Below are 22305 nucleotides of genomic sequence, written 5' to 3'. Positions count from 1 at the left end.
TTATTCTCTGACCTAAAAAAAAAGGTCAATTGGAAAGTAATTTAAGGATTACAAATCCAAGTGAAAAAGTGTTCATCAGCAAGATCTAGGCTTTGAGTCACGCCTAGACACGGGCACTCCAGAGGAGTCACAGGCTCTCTCCGAATCATCAGAGACCCTCACTCCACTCCCCAGTGAACCTGAACCCCCTCAACGGAGACATGGTCGCTGACACACAGTGCTCACTGTACACATTCTTCTTCCTCCACCTTTTTCCTTCACTTTTGTTTCTTTTTTTTTTTTCTTTGACTTCTTATAAACTAAAATCTTTTTTTCCTCTCTTTTAGTTAATACTCTTTCCATTCTACTTGGATTGTCAAATGCAAATACTAGATTGCAGATATGCCCATTGTTTTAAGTGGGTAAAATTTATAGGCAGAAATAAACAATATTAAGTAACCTTTTCAATGGGAACTTTGAAAGGCATATTGGTATTTTAAAGAGCAGAATTTATCTTATCAAGCCCTGAATGCCTGAAGAAAAAAAAATGAAACAAGTTCTATGTCCTTTTCAAACTTCCACTTTCCACTGACAGACTCATGTTGTCAGCCTCCGTGAGTTTGCCAGGGCTGCCACAACAAAATACTGCAGACAGGTGGGGGGGGGGGGGAGAGAGATTTATTTTCTCACAATTCTGGAGGCTAGGAGTCTCAGATCAAGGTGTTAGCAGATTCAGTTTTTCCTGAGGCATCTCTCTTTGGCTTGCAGATGACCACCTTCTTGCTGTCCTTAGCAAGAGGATTATTCTGTGTTGTCTGTTTCCTAATTCTTCTTTAAATAAGGTACTGGTCCTATGCACTAAGACCCACTCTAAGGACCTCATTTTAACTTAACCCTTTAAAGACCCTATTTCCAAATGCAGACACATTCTAAAATATCACCTCAATTTATAAAACATTTTGGAAAGGAACACAGTTCAGTTAATAACACCCTCAACAATGTTCTTCTATTTATTGTCATTCTAAAATTTCCTTCTTTCATGAGAGAGACAATAAGCAAGAAAGGAAGAGACACTCTTGATAGGAGCTTGTCACACCGTGATCCTCCCCTGCACCAGCCAGCCAGCCAGATGCTCCTGCATTTCTCTTTAGTGATAATTTCTCCATTATTACCTCATGGTAAGTTGTTCTTGCTACTGCACTCTTTAGAATAAAACATCTCAATAAAATATCTTTGATTAATAAAGTTTTTGTTTAAAAAATATTAAAATGTTTTTGTGTGTGGCTGCATTATAAATTAGTGGAGGTCCCTGATCAATATTCCTTTAGTAACATAACAAAAGTAAACTTAAAGCTTTGTATCTTAAGATGTTACCTGTAAAAAAAAAAGTAAAGAAAGATGTTACTTCTATTAAATATCAGTATTTTTTCAAGCTGACTGCCTTCATTAGTCTGTAGACTACTTTTGAGGTTTGTTGTTTAATTTTTATATTAAATATTTAATTAGAATATAAAATGAAGGGAACCAGCAGTTAGCGTAATGGCTATGTCGCTGGATTCCCACGTAGTCGACCGCGGTTCGTGTCCCGGACCCCGTGGCTTAAAACTCACGCTGGGCGCGTGTGCATGCGTGCCCAAGATCCCGAGAGGAGAATGGAGGAGAAGGGATTGCGGCGTGACCATCCCCCCTGGGGGGTGATTTCTCGCTTTCTGTCTCTATGTCTCTCTCTGTCTGTCTGGCGAGCGCACGCGCACTACAGTGAAAATTTCTCAAAAAAAAAAAAAGAATATAAAATGAAATAGAATAGAATGTCATAGCAAGGCAAAACAGGGAGAGAAAGGGAGTAGTCGCTTCCAATCAAAGTGGGAGCAAGAGGAATAAAGATAAAGCATTCTCAGAATGACACAGAAAGCCCCATCAGACAGGTTGCTGAATTTGTCTGAGGAATGCTCCAGCTGTGGAAAGGCAGGCTTCCGGGCCAGATGCCCAGAGTGCCATGTAAACTCTGCGCATTGCTGATTTACACCACCCTGGTGATTATGACCTTTCAGCATAATGACAGTGGTTAAATATTTTTTCACCCAAAGTGGCTTCTGTACGTGTGGCCATTTTAAAAATCTATAGTTTCAAGAACCAGCAGTTAGTGTAATGGCTATGTCGTTGGACTCCCACGTAGTCGACCGCAGTTCACGTCCCAGACCCAGTGGCTTAAAACTCACGCCGGGCGCGTGTGCGTGCATGCCCAAGATCCCGAGAGGAGAATGGAGGAGAAGGGATTGCGGCGTGGCCATTCCCTCTGGGAGGTGATTTCTCGCTTTCTGTCTCTATGTCTCTCTCTGTCTGGCGAGCACACGCACCCTATAGCAAAAAAAAAAAAAACCTCTCAAAAAAAAAATCTATAGTTTCATATTATCTTACTCAAGTCTGTAGTACAGATTTTTATAAAATAAAAGCATATCCAATCTTAGTACTTTGTTCCTCTCTCTTTCTTTTTTGAGCAAAAATTAAAAACAGAGCTGGGACCAGCAGATAGCATAATGGCTATGTCATTGAACTCCCATGTAGTCTATCGCAGTTCGAATCCCAGCCCCGGTGACTTAAACTCACACCAGGCACGTGTGCGTGCATGCCCAAGATCCTGAGAGGAGAATGGAGGAGAAAGGATTGTGGCATGGCCATCTCTCCTGAAGGGGGGGGGGGTGATTTCTCACTTTCTGTCTCTCTGTTTCTCTCTGGCTTTCTGGCGAGCACATATGCCCTATAGCAAAAACCTCTCCAGGAAAAGAAAAAATCAGAGGCGCTCTGATGGTGAATATTATCCAAGGCTTAGCCCAAGAAAATAGAGTCCTTTTCACTCGAGGGGTAACTAGAATGTAATACTGAGGGTGTAGAAGATATTTCTAGGGAACCATTTATTTGCCCTGAATTGATGAACATCTTTTGAAAAGGTAGTCTAATGTTCTCTGTTTGTAAAAGGTAGTGGTCTTTACCTACATTGTTATTATTTGATTTTTTTTTTAAATTTTTTTTGTCATCATAATCTTGGTTATATTACATTGGATTGCATATAACTTTACAGTGTATTACATTGCTTTTTCAAAAGGGAATGCCATGCATGTCAGTCAATACAGAGACATTAATCTCCCCACTTCATCATTCAATATTTTTTCAATGTTTTTCCCAATCATTATTATTATTCTAATTATTTTTTTAAAACAGTCAATCACTATTTCTCATTTTGCTTGTAAAAAGACTTTACCCATCATGAAATACTTCTCAGACCAATCGTTACTGTTTGATTTCAACAATAATTATTTTGCTTATTAAGTGCTTGGATTAGGGCTGGCAGGTGGTGTGGTGGTTAAGGATGCTGGCCAACCGCAGTTTGAATTCCGGAACTGGTGGCTTGTTTTCTCACTTTCTCTCTCCTTCTCTCTCTCTCTTTTTTACTCTCTCTCTCTCTCTGTCCCTTTCTGGTCAAATTAAAGTAAGTAAATCAAGTTGAATAAAATAATTATTTAAAAAATGGAAAGGAGTGCTTGTATTAAACAAATGAACAGAAGATAAATAAATAAACAAATAATGCCAAAGCACAGATACTCACTCATGGATGTACTGTAGCTCAACACAATTGCCCAATTACTGAAATAGAAGAATTAAGTGAAATAGAGCATTCTGTGAAGTTGCAAAGTTCTGCTTAAAAACAGAAAAAAAATAAGACCCTAAACTAACCATTCGATTATTCTTAGAAGAAAATAGAAGTACCATAGTTTTTGTTTCATGTTTATGTATATCCAAAAACAATGAACTCTATTCATATGTATATGCACGGGTATTTTACCTTAGCAGTAGTATTCACAATAAAACACTAACATAAATTCATAACTTTGTATCCTTTATGTTCATATAGTCCAACAAACTCACTCTTGAAACTGCCCGTTTTTCTCCGAAAGCTCTGGTGACCTGGAGGATGACAAATAGTCACAGAGGGTAGGGATGTGTACTTTGTCATCTGCTCTTAGAGCATGTATGGGTTTGTACACATGCATGTGTGTGAGATATTTACCCTGTAATATACAGAACTTTAAAACTTTGTACATATGTTTTGGTTACAAATAGTGCATCTGAAATGAGCTTTCATTTCAAGTTTTATCTACATATTATCCCATCAAAAGAAATTACTGTCTTGGGTTTTCGACGGACATCCATTTATTACTAAGTTTCTTTTTGGAGATGTCTAATGTTTTGGTGCCGCCAGTGGGCTTCTCATGGCCCCTTAACACACTGGCCTTTAAATTTAAGATAGAAACCAGGGAGGTTTTCTGATTCTCTTTTTTTCTACTGTAATTAAATATACAGTCATTTAAATTCAAATCATGGGGCCCAAAGCAAAAACAAGGCAGAACAGAACAAAACTTGCATTTGTTTATTTATTCTCTACTTTGTCCCTTTGGGTGAAACAGAGCTATGAAGACAGGACCTTGGTCCTCAAGGAGATTCCTCTCAAGCCTGTTCTTGGACATGCCTGTCCTAAAGACTGTACAAGAGCTCGTCCTTTCAAGAGATCCCAAACTTGGAGAAAAGACCTGGAGCAGTGAACACACTCGGTGAAGGAAGCATTGTTCTTACCTCTGCCCAGTCTTCCTATCTTGACTCATAAAGCAGGAAAGTGAATCGCTTAAAAATGGAAAGTGAGCAACTATAGTTTTTCTTAAGCTCCTTCCTCCAAGACACAGAAGAGAAGCGGTTGACCTGACTGAGGATCTGGAAGAAAGAAATGACCCTGCTCTACAGTACCCCAGACTTTTTTCTCATGAGAGGGTGGTTCTGTGTCCCAGACACGCCTTCAAGAGATACATCTGTAGTCCACCTCACTCTATTCAGCTGCCAGAGTCTGCCATGCATAAAACAGGGAGTGTGTATGAGTGTGTGTGCGTGTACACAGACGCACGCACGTACATGCACTCTGCAGACAAATTCTCCTTCAGGTGGATTATCTCTTGGTTTAAATGGGAAGAGTGGGGTGAGGGTGCACACACAAGGGTATGGAGAGGCAGATTGTTTTCTCATATCTAAGTCAGAATTTTTTTTTTTTTGAGAGGTTTTTGCTATAGGGTGTGTGTGCTCACCAGAAAGACAGAGACAGAGAAACAGAAAGTGAGAAATCACTCTCTAGGGGAGATGGCCAGGCTGCAATCCCTTTTCCTCCATTCTCCTCTTGGGATCTTGGGCATGCACGCACATGCACCCAGCATCAGTTTAAGCCACTAGGTCTGGGACTCGAACCGCATTTGAATACATGGGAGTCCAGCGACATAGCCATTATGCCAACTGCTGGTCCCTCTAAGTCAGATTCTTCAAGTCAGCTTTATCAGGAACATAGCTAATAAATCTGATGACTATATCTAATTTAAAAATATTGTTTGGGATTTTAGAGGGTAGGAACATGTAATAGTTATTGTTCTTCAGCAAACATGGAATAAACATCATCAACAGAAACCAGATGTTCTCTACATAAGCTACAACTCCTAGCAAAGTTACAAGAGTATTATAAGTTTCTATTAATAAACTAATTGCTTAACTTTATGTTATATCAGAAGCCCATATTTAATTGTTTTTACTGGAGAGAAAAAACTTAATCATTACTTTGGTAACGGCCTTTACATTTATTTATAGACATCTGTGTTTGTGCTCCTGTCCCTCAAATTGGGTCTTACCTGAAAATTACATAAAAATAGGATCATTGGTACTATCATTGCTACCATAGTACTACAAAACTTGCTGCTCAGAAGACAACACAATTTTTTTCTTGATTGTATTTATGAAGAAAATGTTCCAGCATGGCCCCATAGCATAGTGGTTAAGTAAGCCAGATCCCACATAGCTGATGATAGTTCAAATCCTGAGTCTGGCACATGTGTATGTATGCTCAAAATCCTGAAGGGATGGAGGAAAAAGAATTGTGGTGTGACCATGCTTCACTCGGGGTCCTCTCTCTCTCAGTCTCCTTTTCCTCTTCTTGCTTGTGAAAGTACACACTCTCTGGCAACAAGCTTTTAAAAAACAGAAAAAATGATCCAGACAATTTTCTGGCGATCAACATATTTGAGAGTATTTTAAAGCATACCAGGGGGAAGAAGAAAGAAGCAAAACATCTAAGGGATCCCAAGTGGAAAGAAATCTGTTCATTATAATGTATAGTAAAGTTTTGACTAGAACGCTATGCTGTGTATTCATTATAGGAAAATTCACCTGACATGCTGTAAGGGGACACAGTGATTGAATGCAAAAAATATAAATGAAATAAAAACATATCAAGGGGAAATGCTGAGAAGGGTGAGATAATACACAAAACTCAAAATTAAAATTTGGGAACAAGTGCTCTGTAGCATTCATCTGATCACTTAACAAGAGTAGTTACTTGTTTTCAATGGCACTTAGGAGTCATTACCAAGATGGCTAGTAACATGGTAAGAAGAAAATGTTTATTTGGAGTGGCATTCTGACCTCCATTCCTGAATCTCCTGCTCCTACCCATTGTGCTCTGCCTTCTGCAGGCACCTGTTGTGTGTCCCCTTGGACACTTCAAAGTTCCACATTGATTGATAGGAATAATTCACATGTGACCTCTAATTGTTCCAGAATTCTCTGGCAGATTGAACCAGAAGATTCACCTTCTATGAAACATTTTTAGGTTTCACATTTCCCTTTCTTGTGCTAGTTTCCCAATTATTTAACTGGTTTATTTTTTCCACAAAACATTTCTCAATTTTATTTGCATGTTATTTCTCATCCAAGGATCTAACTTTGGGAACCACAACCTAAGTCACTGTGTTATGCAAACAAACTGAATATAACTTATGAATAGCATCTAAATAAAGCAATGTGTGTGTGTGTCTCATTCTTACCTAGGTTTGTGACTTTAGTATTTTCAAGGTCAGCGTTCTAAGGATGGGTGTTGATCATAGGGAGCATTGTTTTTCCTCTGTGATTTCCATTGTATTAGAAAGAAACTTAGTATCCTTTAAAGGTTTTACCCTTACTTATAAAAAGGGACAATGGTTTGCATTAGAAATGTTTGCCTTCTGAGAGCAAAAGGTGGTGTAGTGGTTAAAGTGCTAGACTCCCACATAGTTGATCTTTTGTTGAGTCCCTGACCCAGCGCCTGGAAACTCACACCAGGCACATGTGTATGCATGCCCCAAATCCCGAGAATGGAGGAGAAGGGATTACAACACCGTCATCCACCCTCCAGGAACTGATTTCTTATTTTCTGTCTCTCTGTTTCTTCAGCAAGTGTACATGCCCTATAGCAAAAATCTCTCTTAAAAATTAAAAAAAAAAAAGGAAAGGTTTGCCTTCTAACTACATTATGTTAGGGAATTATGTAAATTCTCCTAACTATGTAATTAGTAATGCCTAAGCAACTTAAATATAAGAAAATAGAACTGAATTAATTGCAATAAATGGAAATCAATATAAAAACAAATAAACATGGTAACATTTCAAAAACAGACAATCTTGAAAATATTCGAAAGGCTAGTTAAGAAAAGTAATCATTCGACTTTTGTATCTGGTAACAGCTACCTCTGTAATTCAGATCAAATCTCTTACTGAAAGTAATTGAAAAAGTCGTATAAAATATTTTTAAAAATCTGTTTAAGGTTAGTAAAGAGCTAATAAGGCAATGAAGACTTACAGACTAAGATTTATATGAAGAAGAAAAGCCAGAAGGTCGAGTCCAGGATTGGGAAATGCTTTCTCCATAGCTGCATGTGCACATTCTGGATTCAGTCAGAGCTTTAACAGTCTTCTGGGATGAAAGAAACAAAAATAGGATTCCAGAATCATAAAGAAGTGAAGATTCAATGCCAATAAACAAAAGCAGATGAGCACTCAGGGGAATTTGATCCACATAATCAGTTTAATCAGAATTGAAGACTGCTAATGACTCCACCTGTCAGCACAAAGCAACTATTTGTTCTCTATGAAAAAAGACATCATGACACATTAAATAAGATATTGGTAATTAATCAGAAGCTACCTAACACGAAGGGAGATGATACTATGGCAACAAATTTATAAAGAAAAGTGACAAAGGAAAAAGATCTATAGGTTAAGTAGATAATAAAATGATTATATACAAATTTTAAAATAACCATGCCAGATATTCAAAAATGAAAAGACAAAACAAAGAGTTAAAAAAAAGAAGTTGTGACAAATGTAACATACTAGTATTGGATATTAATAATAGAGACCTAGAGATTTGAAACTGGGTCATGGACCCAGAGACTTGAAACTCACACTGGGCGTGTGTGCATGCATACCCAAAATCTTGAGAGGAAAAGGGCTTGTGGTATGGCCATCCCCCTGGAGGGTGATTTCTCACTGTCTGTCTCTCCATCTCTCTTTGTCTTTCCAGTGAGTGCACATGCCCTATAGCAAAAATCTCTCTCTCAAAAAAAATCTATTTTAAGATTAAATGTTTATTAATATTTTTAAAAATTTGTCAAATATATTAGCATAAATTGTATTATATATGTAGTAATAAAGGGAAAAAATTGAAGGTAAAAGGATATATCAGGAATCCTAAAAAGGGAGGGGAGGGAGAGAACTGAGAGGAAGATACATGTGAGAAGACAATAGCAGAAAATTTCTAAAGCTTATAAAGTAAATCAAGCTACTAAGTCAGGAAGCCCTGAGAGCTGGCAGGTGGCATGTGGTTAGGGCACTGGATTCCCAGGTAGCTGACCACTGTTTGAGTCCTGGATCTGGCAGCTTACTTTCTCACTTTCCCTCTCTCTCTCTCTCAATCTCTCTCTGGTCAAGTTAAAGTAAATAAATTAATTAAATTTTTAAATATTTAAGAAACCCTTTATACCTCCAGGAAACACATAGTATTATATTCACAGTAAAACCTCTTTAAAATCTAAGGCAAAAGACATATTAAAAGAATCACTAATTAGTCTGACTACTGGTTTGTCAATGAAAAGATGTAAGTCAAAAGACCATGGATTTGGCGTCATAGTCTGTATTATGGTGCTATAACGGATACTTGAGACTGTATAATTTACAGTGAGAAGAAATTCATTCAGCTTATGGTTGTGGAAGCTATGAACTCCAAGGCCATGTGCTGGCTCCTGAGAGAGCCTTCATGCTGCATTTCTGCATGGCAGAAGAGCAAAAGAGCAAACAGGTTGTTATTAAAAAAAAAAAAAAAAAAAAGGCAAGTTAGATGCCTACAAGTCTCTGCCTCTCTCAGCACATATCCACTTTCTTTGGAAATAGCACCAGAAGTTGGCCATTTGCTTGTCCCATGCTTTTGGATTTTCATCCACCCAAATTGTGAGACAAATAAATCTCTTTTCTTTATAAATCACTCAGTCTCAGACATTTCTGTTACAATAACACAATATACTAAGGCAATTTTGATCCATGAGAAGCTTAAATTTGAAATTGCCCCTCAGGGATGCCCTAAGTTGGCGAATCCTTTACTCTCCTGTATCAGTTACTGAGTAAGAGCTGCTGCAGGATGGTATAACCTGGTATAAAGTGGTCCTTTGCAGTTGAAGAACTCCTAGAAAGGGTTGACATCAAAAGGCTATCATCTCACAATACTCATAGCAGCTGGAATAAAAAGTCCTTCAGCAAAGGGAGTCTTTGATCTTGTTGATATTTGAGTTGAGAGAGTATTCGTTCAGTTTCAGTTAAATTTTCTCAACCCTAACAGAGTTTCTGGATATGAGGATTGAACAAATACAGGAGACTTCACACATTCTCTCAGATTTCAGAACTTCTTCTAGAGTTTTCTCAGAAAAATACATGGGAATTTGAAGGAAGAAAAAAATTGAAATACATACTTTTACATTTTTGGCTCCTACAAATTCTACTTCATTCTATTAGCTTATCACATTTTCATTTAGTTTCTTCTAGGTCCTTCAGAATGTTTCCATCAACCATAAATATGTTTCTCTAACTACCAGCATTAAGACTATACCTGGGCTTGAGACTAGGTATGAAAGCTGCTGTTCTTTGCTCACCTAACAGAGGTGATTCTCTCCCTGGAATTTAGTTTATTACTGTCTTTTTTTTTTTTTTTTAGAAGTTTTTGCTATAGGGCACATGTGCTTGCCAGAAAGACAGAAAGAGACAGAGAGACAGAAAGTGAGAAATCACCCCCCCCTAGGTGGGATAGTCATACCACAATCCCTTCTCCTCTGTTTTCCTTTTAAGATCTTGGGCACGCATGCACACGCACCAGGCATGAGTTTAAGCCACTGGGTCTGGGACTCGACTACATGGGACTCCAGCAACATAGCCATTACACCATCTGCTGGTCCCCTATTACTGCTCTTTGATACCCCATAAAAGCCCCCTACTCCACTCTTCTTATGCAGAAAACCCCCTTTTCCACTCTTCTTATGAAGAATGGCTTTGGCAATACAGGGTCTTTTATGATTCCAGACAAATTCTATGATTGTTTTTCTAAATCTGTGAAGAATGTCTCTTGTAATTTTATAGGGATTGCATTAGATATGTAGATTAATTTGGGTAGAATTGCCATTTTGATTATATTAATTCTGTCAATCCAGGAACATGGAATGTCCTTCCATTTTTTTGTATCCTTTTTTATTTCCTTTTTAAGGTTTTTATAGTTTTCCTTATAGAAGTCTTTGTCTTCTTTGGATAGTTTTATTAAGTATCTTATACTTCTTGTGGCTATGGTAAATGAGATTACTTTCTTCAGTTCTGTCTCTGCTTGTTGTTTGTATATAGAAATGCTATAGAATTTTGTAAGTTAATTTTGTATCCTGCCACTATTCTGTATGCATTTATTACTTTGAGCAGGTTTTTGTATGGATACTATTGGGTCTTCTATGTAAACAGTCATGTAATCTGCAAACAAAGGTAATTTCCATTCTTCTTTCACTATTGGATGCCTTTTATTTCCTTCTCTTGTCTGATCACATTGGCTAGGACTTCCAGTACTATACTGAATAGGAGCGGAGAAAGTGGGCAGCCTTATCTTGTACCAGTTTTTAGTGGAAAAGCTCTAAGCTTTTCCCCATTCAGCATAATGCTAGATATAGGTTTTTCATAGATGACTTTTATTATGCTGAGAAACGGTCCTTCTATGCCAATTTTACTGAAAGTCTTAATCATGCAAGGTTGTTGTATTTTGTCTAATGCTTTTTCCACATCAATTGAAATGATCATATGGTTTTTATCTTTCTGTTAATATGGTGTATTACATTTATGGTTTTGCTTATGTTGAAACATCATTGCATCCCTGGAATAAAGTCCACCTGGTTGTGATGAATAATCTTTTTTATATGCTGTTGAATATGGTTAGCAACTGTCTTGTTGAGATTTTTTTGCAACTATATTAATCAGAAATATACGTCTGTAGTTTTCCTTTTTTGTCGTATCCTTATCCATTTTGGGAATGAGGGTAATGGAGGCTTCATAGAATGAGTTTGGAAGGGTTCCTTCCTTTTGGATCTGTAGAAACAGTGTGAGTAGAATGGGGGTTACCTCTTCTTTAAAAGTTTTGTAAAATTCAGCAGTGAAGCCATCAGGACCTGGATTTTTCTTTGTTGGGAGGTTATTTATTACTGATTCAATCTCATTGTTTGTTATAGGTCTATTCAGGCTTTCAATGTCCTCTTGAGTCAATCTTGGTAGATTGTACATCTCCAGGAATTTGTCCATCTCATCGAGGTTTTCTTGTTTGTTGGCATATAGTCGCTCATAGAATCCTCTAATGATGTTTTGTATTTCTGTTATGTCAGCTGTAATGTTGCCTGATTCCTTGAGAATTTGATGTATCTGGTTCCTCTCTTCTTCATTAGTCTAGCTAATGCTGTGTCAATCTTGTTTATCTTTTCAAAGAACCAGCACTTGCTTTCTTTTATTTTCTGTATAATTTGCTTATTTTCTATTTTATTTATTTCTGCTCGAATCTTTGTTATTTCTTTTCTCCTGGCACTTTTTGAATTCTCTTTAATTTGTTAGATCTCACCTTTGCTTTGCAAATGTTTCAAACTTTGCCTAAAATTCAAAAACTTAACATCTGTGTTACCCCCAATTATCAAATACTCTAAACATTCCCAACTGACTTTGAAAAAAAGCAACAAAAATTATATAAAAATATTGGACATTATTTGAAGATGCTGAGGTTGATTCATAAAGTATGCTTCAAAAACTCAAACACTTTTAAAATCTAAACTATGTTCAGTAACAAAGACAGAAACCATGTAACAGTATGTTAAAGTTTTTGTTCTCAGTGAGTTAAAATATTTAATCTTTAAATATAGTTAATTTACTCTGTATTTTCAAATAATTTTATATTTGGACCGTCATTTTCCATTTACATTAGTAAAACATAGTAACTTGTTTAAATGCAATTTATAGCTATGTATATACCACAACCAATTCTAAGTATGATTTTTCCATATGTTTACTAATTTAATAAGTAATTTATTATCATGTTATATCAAAATTTGTATGGTACCATATGGCAAAACAAATAAAGTTTGAAGTTGAACAGTTTACTTGCTCATTTATTATTTTGAAGATATTTTGCCATAGGGCATGTGCACTTGCCAGAGAGAGAGAGAGAGAGAGAGAGAGGGAGAGAGAGCAATCACTCCTCCAGGGAATGGCCTTGCCACAATCCTTTCTCCTTCTGTCTCCTCTCCAGATTTGAGACACAGATGCATACTTTCTCAGCATGATTTTTAAGCTGCCAGGTTCAGTGTTTAAATCAGTCAGCCATGTGGGAGTTCAGCACCTCAGCTACCACACTACCTGCTGTCCCCTATTTTACTTGTTTTCAAAAAATCAGCTATTTTTTCCCGCCAGAATAAAACTCCAAGACTTTTCATTGAGTTTAAAAATTGATGAAAAATATTAAATCACTTTTGAAATGAACTTACCTATCATCATTTGGATTTCATTGCATAGTTCTGAAGATAGTTTTCTCTAGAAGGAAAAGTTTATTTTTCCCTGGCTACTTTCAAGTTTTTCTTTTTATCTTCAGTTTTCTGAAGATAGGCTCAGGTGTAGATTTTTTAGTATTTATCTTGTTTGGTGTCCTCTGAATTTCTTAACTTAATGATTTGATGTTAGCTGTTAATTTTTGGACATTCTCAGCCATTATTACTTCTTTTTATTCATTTGTTCATTTCTCTGTTTCTTCTACTTCTAGGACTGATCATTGTAATTGCCCAACAATCTTTGGATATTCTGGTTTTTTTCATTGTCTTTTTCTCTTCACTTTTTTGTTTGGAATGCTTCTATTACTGTATCTTCATCTACCTCTGAGCTCATCAATATTATTCCTTATTTCTTTTAGTGTTTTTAATTTCATTGTGTCTTGTTTTATTTCCTTTTGTCCCTTTTGGTTCCCAGTTTCTAGGGTTTGCTATTCATTTTTCTTATAGTTTTTATCTCTTTCATATTACCTATTCATTATTGTATGTTGTTTAGTTTATCCATTAAAGCTCTATATTAATTATACATTTTTTTAAAAATTTTGGCCTAATAGTATCAAAATCTCTGCTACATCTGAATCTGATATTCTTTAAAGTGCTTGAATTTTTTGTAAAAAGTATGAAATTATGAACTGAGTAAAAAGAGTTAAGTCAAGAGAAGTCAAGAAAAGTCATGGCATGCATTTTTGCATAGAAAAACAGGAAAATATGGGGTAGCAGGTGATATGGTGGTTAAAGGCACTGGACTCCCACATGGCCAACCACAGTTCAAGTCCTAAGCCTGGTGGTTTGTTTTCTCACTTCCTCTCTATCTCTCTCTCTCTAGCTCTTGCTCTCACTCTGTCCCTCTCTAATCAAAAGAAAGAAAAAGAAGAGAGGAAGAAAGAGAGAAAGAAAGTTAAATGAAATAATTATTTTTTTAAAAAAGAAAGAGAAACAGAAAAATATGTCTTGGCTTATCTGACAACCCATTAGTTTACAAGTGAGTATTCGTGTTCATCGGCTTAGTTCGGTTACATTTATTATTTGTGATAACTGTAAGTATTAGAGGCTAATACTTCCTTGACTGTCCTTCTTTTTTTCTCTCTTACTGTCTTTGTGTTTCTGTAGAGATTCTAATTCTATTAGCTGTTAAAGAATTTTTAAAGAGCAGACCTATAGCCTAGTAGTAATGAAGCCAGATCCCATATAACTTCTGTGGTTCAAATCCTTGCCCAGGTGGCTTGAAAAACAGGCTGGGTTGTATGCAAGCATGCCCTCAAACCTGAAACAATGGGGAAATGGAGAAAAATTGTGGCATGACCATATCCAGTTGGAGAGTGCTTTCTTACTCTCTCTGTTTCTCTCTGGCCAGTGCATGCACCCTCTGACATCTAAAAAAAACCCAAAATTAATTGGCTCAGTCTTGTGATGCAGCTAGTAGCAAGCTGAATGACAACACTGGAAGCCATGGCCAACTGCAGGTCAGATTCCTGAGTCTGTGAAAAATGCCAGTTGTGTGCACAGGCACCCAAGGTACTGAGGAGCTGGAGGGCTGGGGAAAGCTAATTGAGGCATGATGGGATTCAGTTGAGGATTCTTCACTTTCTTTCTCTCTCTCTCTCTTTTATTTCTTGTTCACACGCATGTACTATTATAAATTTAAACATTTAAATAATTAAATGGTAATTACTGAAATAGAGGACACAGCGTTTATCCCTTTTTAACTATACTTTACTATACATTGTGCCTTCATTTTCATGATACAGACTCAGAGATTTATGTGAAAAGTTGGGAGAGACATTTTTAAAAACAACTCCGAGGCTCTTTCATGACTGTATTTTATACCCTTCCTTTATCCTCCTATGCCTCGAGATTTGTCATTTTCTCTCCTCATTCTCTCTCAAAACCAAGTTGTGAATAAGACTAGTAAGGTAGTAAGTTTTGCCTTTTCTATGCTAAAAAGGGAAATTTCAGAATTCTCTAGTTAATCAGTCATTTTCAAAATGCGTGCTAGTAAGGATATCTAGTGAAGAAGTCTCAACATTAATGAGATAAATGATTTTACTCTGCTTAGGTCACCAGTTACAGACTCTCTAAGTAGTTTACATTCTGGTTGAGAATAGTTAACAGTGCTCTTTATAAATGTAAGCTAATGGGCTCTGCAAGAAAATGAAACACTATTTATTCTGAACTTAGCACAGCAGAAAAAGACTCCCTTTTCTACTCTCACTTATTAGGCCATCAACTAATTTCCCTTTACACTCCAGGACGCAGCATGAAAAAGACCTGGTAATTTCAAGCAAACCTAGAAAGCAGCAAGATGATCTCTTCCCACTAAGAACTTTTAAGTGCTCGCCAGGGCCCTGCTGTGGTTAATGCTGACCCAGTACCCTGTCTGGAGGATGGCCTTTTGGTTCCTATATTAATTTTTAGATCACTGATCTATAGGGTCATTGGTACTAGGAATAAAATTAAATTCTCACCTGTGATTTCAGGTCTTCTGGAATTCATGCAGATATGCTATTGGTAGGGGAGTCCTATTCCTTGGCACCTTGGAATTAGTGGAAAAGAATTTTATAAACCTTTATAATTGCATTTTTGATTAATGGTCTGCTTACTTGACTTACTTTAAATAGCTCCAGTAATACAGTACTTTCTTTCTCACCAACCACCACATTCCCTGTGGACAGAATTTATAAGGTTTGAGACAGAAAGTTAGAGCGTTTCATTATAACTTTCACTCATTACTCTTAAATACATTTTTTTTCCTTCTTTGATTTTATATGGTGGCCTTTTAGAACATGACACTGGTGGCCTAGCTGTGGTGGCACAGGCAGTAAGACTGCATGATGCTAGAATCATAGAGAGGCCTGGGTTTGGATCCCAGGTCTACCTAAACTCACTGGATACTTCCATGATCCTGACTGGCTAGAAGACTGGGGAGTAGTGTGGCCTGACAAGACCTCATCAAGGGTAATTTACCCTCTTATAAAAATAACTAATTGATTTAATAGGCTTCTCTTCTACTTTCTCCTAAGGAATCTCATGTGGACACTCCATAACTAATTGCCTTTACACTTATTTTTCCACCTGGAATATCAATTATATCCATCTACATCTGTCAGGTTGTATACATCTTTCAATGTAAAACCTAAAAACCCACCTTCTCCTGTCACTTTCCTGATACATTAGAAACAAGTCCCTTCTTTTTCTATACCCTCCTATCACATCATTCACAACTCTTCTGATCATTGCCACAGCTGGCCGTGTGTAATAATTGTTTCTAGAAAACAGATACTGAGGCAATGTTTTATCTGCTTATAATTAATTAATTAGAGAGTATACTCTTGAAGAAGTAAAAGTAAGGCAAAAAGTGAGGGAGACACAGAAGTGGAGGGAGGATTACATTTGAAAGGTTGAATTCCTGACATGGGTATTATTAAGTATCAAGTACAAGCAATTAGTTATTCATAAAAATTATCCCACAGAGACCATATAAATAGCCATTTCTCAGGACACTGTCCAAACCATAAAAAAAAAAAAAAATTTAAAAAGTAGAAAGCATTATCTGCTGATTCTAACCTCCCATTGCTCAAAAATGGGCTCTATGACATATTAACTCCCTATTCTCTTCTCTACTGTGTTTGAGCAATCTGTCTACAGTTTCAGCTTTAGTATTGACAGGAAATTCCATGGATGGGAGATGAGAGAATAGCAGTGAGGACCAAAAGTGAAGCATTGTTCACATGAGATTATCTGAGCCCATTCAGAATTGCCCAGCCTTGTGGAAATTAGCAATCAAAGATGGACAGAGGACGCAGAAGAAAGTGATACTGAAGGGATCTAAAGTTGTGCATAAAAATGTCTCATATAAATTGTGTGTATTGGGACCAGCAGTTGGTGTAATGGCTATGTCGCTGGACTCTCATGTAGTCGACGGCAGTTTGAGTCCCGGACCCAGCGGCTTAAACTCATGCCAGGCGCATGTACATGCATGCCCCAAGATCCTGAGAGGAGAATGGAGGAGAAGGGATTGCAGTGTGGCCATTCCCCCAGGGGTGATTTCTCGCTTTCTGTCTCTCTGTCTCTCTCTGTCTTTCTGGCAAGCATACGTGCCCTATAGCAAAAAATTTCTCCAAAAAAACAAACAAACAAACAAAAAAGAAATTGTGTGTATTTATGACAAATCTGCCTATAAAGACTATGGAGTCTTTGAGGACAGGGTGTGGCATTTTATACTTTCACAGAGACCATTGTACTCCACACATCACAGGTCTTCCCTGAATGTGCTACCGAAATGTGAGATGGCCAGGAGCTTTAAAATGTTTGTTTACTGTGCTGCATTTTAACTAATAAATTCTACCCTCTACACCAAATATTTAGTCTAGAACTTTACTCTGTGAGGCAGGATCCCATGGCTTCTCTTTTTCCTGTGCATCCCAAGGACCTAGAACAGTGCTTGCTACATAATGACTATTCAAAATATATTTTTTGGATGAGTGAATTCTGCCAAATCCCAAAAGAAGTGCACAAGAAGAGAAACACATGTTCCCGAATGTACTGATAATCCAAAGGACTTATTAACATTAATTTTCAGAAAAAATGCAAGGTGTGTCTGTTTTCTCCCATTGTAAAGTTAGAATAGTTATTTAGTAGTGAAATTAATTGGGATACAAAATAGGAATTTTCTAGTTTATTTGTACAGAACTCTAGACCATACTGAACCTTGATCTTTTCATATTCCTTTTATGTCAAATAGATTACATACTCTTTACTCTCTTTTAGATTTTTGCAAAATATAAGTTAGTATGAGACTTCAAAACTCTACTAAGCACCGTCACATAAATGGCAGATGTGAGAAGAAAGAGAGTAGATGACCTCAGGGAGGCTTTTAAGCATATAGGACGTGTCTACCTATAGGTCATTGACCAAAACCCAGTCTATACATAACCACACTTAATAGCAAGGGAGGCTAAGGGATACAGTTTTACTTTGTACCCAGAAGGAAAGAAAACACACTTAATGACTAATGAGCTAATTTCTGCCACAGGAAGTAAAAGGCAGGTTTCACATTGACCCCTTCCAATCTGTCAAGTATTTGAGGATGTATTTCTGCAAAAACATTCCTTGTGTCCCACATGACTTCTGATATAGAGTTGCCTGTTCAGGAGACTGTGATGGGAGAAGCTTAGCATAAATTGTTACTGTGTGGGTGTATGTTTCAGGATTTCTGATTCTTTTCAGATCTGGACAAAAATGACAAAGGGAAAAGGAATTCTAATGATCCTAAAATCCACCATCAGAGTGTTTCTAGAAACTAAAAAACTCCTTATACATGCCAACGAGCTCTACTGAGTGGACAATTAAGAGGTGACTCCAGTACCTTGGGTGTTAGGATGACCAAACTAATTCCACAAAAGTTGAGGCCATCACTCAGTTTCTACAGTGATGGCACTGGTGCATCTCCAGTGAATGCTTTAATAGATTCGTAGTATTTTATTTTTAAGTAAATTGTTCACGATAATAATAAATGTGCCCACTCAGCACATCAATTGGTAGTGCCACCTAAGTTTAGTGATAAAATGGCAAATTAATTCATATTATACTTAGTTAAGAAATATGAGGTGTGAAATTGATGAATGAGGTAAGGCTGAGTTTTCCACTTGATCATATTTGATTTTTTTAAAAGCATTTTATTTTGTTGTAAGTGAAATGGTTCAGAAATAATTCTACTTGTGACAATCCAAAATTTAGACCTGAAATAACTACTAGGTTGTCAGAAAAGTCATATTTTTCTATGCAAAAATGCATCATGACTTTTCTGACAACCCAATTCATTCACGTTTAATATGTTATTTCTTTTTTGGTATTAGAAACATCTGTCAATAATTACAGAGGCATTTCTAAATCAATGAATGTTATATCCAGGAGAATTGTAAATTGATTAATTATCTCTAGTATCTTACTAACAAAATGTAAATTAATAATTAAGATTTTAGGTCTGAGAATTAAATTTCCTCAGACAAATATTCTTTCAAAGCTTTGAAATTCTTAGATTATGAATGATGTGTCGGCTTAGTTTTAGACTGTTTACCCTTAATTTTTTATTGATATATAATAATCATACATTAACAACTGCTCAATTTGTTCATGGTTGTTTCAATTTCTGTAAACTCTTGGATTCCCTGTGCAAATAAGTTACCCTAGAATAGACTAAAACTACCTTAGTATATAGTCTTATTATTGTCATATGATAGTAACTTACTTAATAGATCACTTACATTGATTTCTTATAAAGTAGTAAAAGACATTTTTCTGAATAGTTATTTTTAAAATATTTTTAAAATATTGTAGCTGAAGCATCCCATCCAATCCCATATGAAAACATCACTATAGGTAGCATGAGAAAACTGACTCCAGCTCCAAATATTTCCCTTTGGAGAAAGTCCCGGTACTATGAAGAAATCATCCTTTAGCACTGTCTCTTGCTTCCATTTCCCACAGCATCAACATCAATGATGGATTCTGTTTACTGCCTGTAGTCTTCCTATATATAATCTACTCCAGGAGAAAGACAGGACTTTACCTCACCGGCCAGCAGTGATGGCATGGTGGTAATGCAATGCTCTCAATGCTGAGGCACAAGAAGGTCCAGGGTCTACTTCCTCAGGTCTCACTGTGCATGCTGGGTGAGCACACACATGCCTGGGACCTTGGATGGCTGAGAAAGGGTACAGAATTGTGGCATTAGGACTGTTTGGGGGGCACCTGTCTCCCTCTCTCTTTCACAGAAGAAATAAATAAATAAGCATCAAAATGTTTTCTTGTAAAGCATGTTTTATTTCAGGTACTGGGTGAATGTAAATACAATCATTTTCACTACAGGCATTTTCAAATAAACTTAGAATAGAAAATACATTTCCCAAAATATGCACACATGAATAAGTATTAAGTACTTAGTACCACAGTTGCAAGTTATCACCAGAAGAAAGAAATTCTGATTAACAAATTACTTTAACTTATATTCATGCAATTATAAATGATTACAACCTAGGCACTACACTAGACACAGGGATGATAGAATTCAAAGACTTAGCACTACCTTCAAGGAGATTAAGATGTATTAATAGTGGGAAAAAGATACATTACAGCAGATAGAGTAATGATTATGTCACTGGACTCCCATGTAGTCGACTATGGTTTGAGTCCTGGACCTGGCGACTTAAAACTCACACCAGGTGTGTGTGCATGTGCATGCATGCCTAAGATCCCTAAAGGAGGATGGAGGAGAAGGGATTGTGGTGTGACCATCCTCCCCTGGGGGGGTTAGGGGATGATTTCTTGCTTTCTGTCTCTCTTATGAGCACACATATCCTATAGCAAAAATCTCTCTCTAAAAAAAAAGAGAGAGAGAGAGAGAGAGAAAGAGAAACAGAAAGAAAGAAAACAAATTATAACTCAATATGACAGCAAAAATGAAGATCTGTCCAGAGCACCATACCACATGGACAGAGCACAGGGCACAAGCACAATAGATTGTCTTGACACCAAGTTCCAAAGACAAACAAATGACTATCACTTTCAAGAGGTCTCCAGGTGGATGAGTATAGGCAGAGACTGGAAATAATAGTCTAAGCACATGGAACATCAAGTGTAAAGGCAGGAGAGAGCATGCCATGTTTACACAACTAAAGGTAGCTCATTTTGCTTAACTTACAAAGTACAACATGGATAGGAGGGAAGGTGGTGTGAACTGAGACTAGAAGGGATTTACACGATGACAAATCATGACGAACTGTACATTTCAAAAGACTGGATCCTTGGATAAGTAGTTCCTGAAGAGCCATGGATCTAGAAATCACATAATTAGTTTGGGTAAATGTGTATGTGCTTGTTAACTTATTGCCTTGGAGGCAGTGCAGAGGATGGGATGGGGGTTATTTGGGATGGGAAGACCATGGGTAGGGTGAATCACATTAGGCCACTGTAGTTGTCCAGGAATAGGAGGATAGAGATGTTTAGAAGGTTGGATTGAAAGGGCTTGCAGATTGCTTAGAACTGAGTAGGAAAGGAAAGGGAGGAAACTAAATGACTTCTAGGTTTACATGTGGGGAATGAGCATGTGGTGGTGCTGTTACAGAGAGAAGAAACGCAGATCAAGAAGCATCTGTGCTGCACCTTTGTTGAGGATGTGAATTCAATATATGACTGTGTGCTAAAATGATGTTAAATGAGTTTCATAATTTCTACTTCTTTTATTTTTCCTATAGTACATTTTTTTTAGGCTTTAAGCTCCATATTAAATACATCCCATCCAATCCCATCCCAAGAGGAGTTATCTTATTATTTCATGTTGTATTTAACTAAGATAACCTATAAATCCAGTAGTTCAGGAGCATCTGTGTGTGGTAAAGCGCTTATGTCTCCCAGTTCCCTTTACCTATCCTTCTTTTTCACCTAACTCTTTCCTAACAATTATTTTTTTTAATCATTATTGTTCTGTCTTATTCTCTAATCTCTAAACAACTCTTTCAGACAACATGGCTTCAAATTCTTCTCTTCCAAGTCTTTCCTGCCCCTCCCTTTTTTTTTTGCTATAAAAAACACATGCTCGCCTGGAAAAAAGAAAGAGGGGGAAAGTGAGACAGCGCCCACCAGGGGGAATGGCTATGCCACCATCCTTTCTGCTCCATTCTCCTCTTGGAATTTTGGGCACACATGCACACACATCTGCTGTGATTTTCAAGCCACACACGCATCTGTTGATTCTCAAGCCACAGGATCTGGGACTTGAACTGCACAATCAGCCATGTGGGATCCAGCTGCCTTAACTACCACAGCACTGGCTGGCCCATCTTTTCTTAATAATCAAATGATACTAATAAAAATAACAGAAATATATTCTTAATGATATTACAACTTTTGACTCCATGTAACACGAATAGATGTCTGTTTTCTTTAAACTTTTAGAGGTTTCCTCCAACTACTTCCCAATTATTTGGGATTTTTTAATATATATTTCAGGAGTGCATCTTTCATTTCTATTCCTCTATCTCATTTTCTACAGAAAAAAATATGTGATAAATTTAAATACTTTAATTCAACTTTTATCAATGCTGAGCCTGACTTCTATTCCAAAGTTTAGCCCATAAGGCACAATACTTAAGCCTCAGACCCAAGTTTTCTACAACATTTTAAAGGGGATAACACATACAGATAGAGTGTTGAGAGAATTAAAGAAAATGTCAGGTAAATAGAGCACTTAGCATATTGTCTGACAAATGACAAGCATGATATAGATGATAGTTTTATTACAACTACTATTATAAATATTACTTGGCAGTTCAAG

The sequence above is a fragment of the Tupaia chinensis genome, unplaced genomic scaffold (assembly GCF_000334495.1).
Source record: "Tupaia chinensis unplaced genomic scaffold, TupChi_1.0 Scaffold000527_1, whole genome shotgun sequence".
NCBI lineage: Eukaryota > Metazoa > Chordata > Mammalia > Scandentia > Tupaiidae > Tupaia > Tupaia belangeri.
This window is presented reverse-complemented; position numbering follows the sequence as displayed.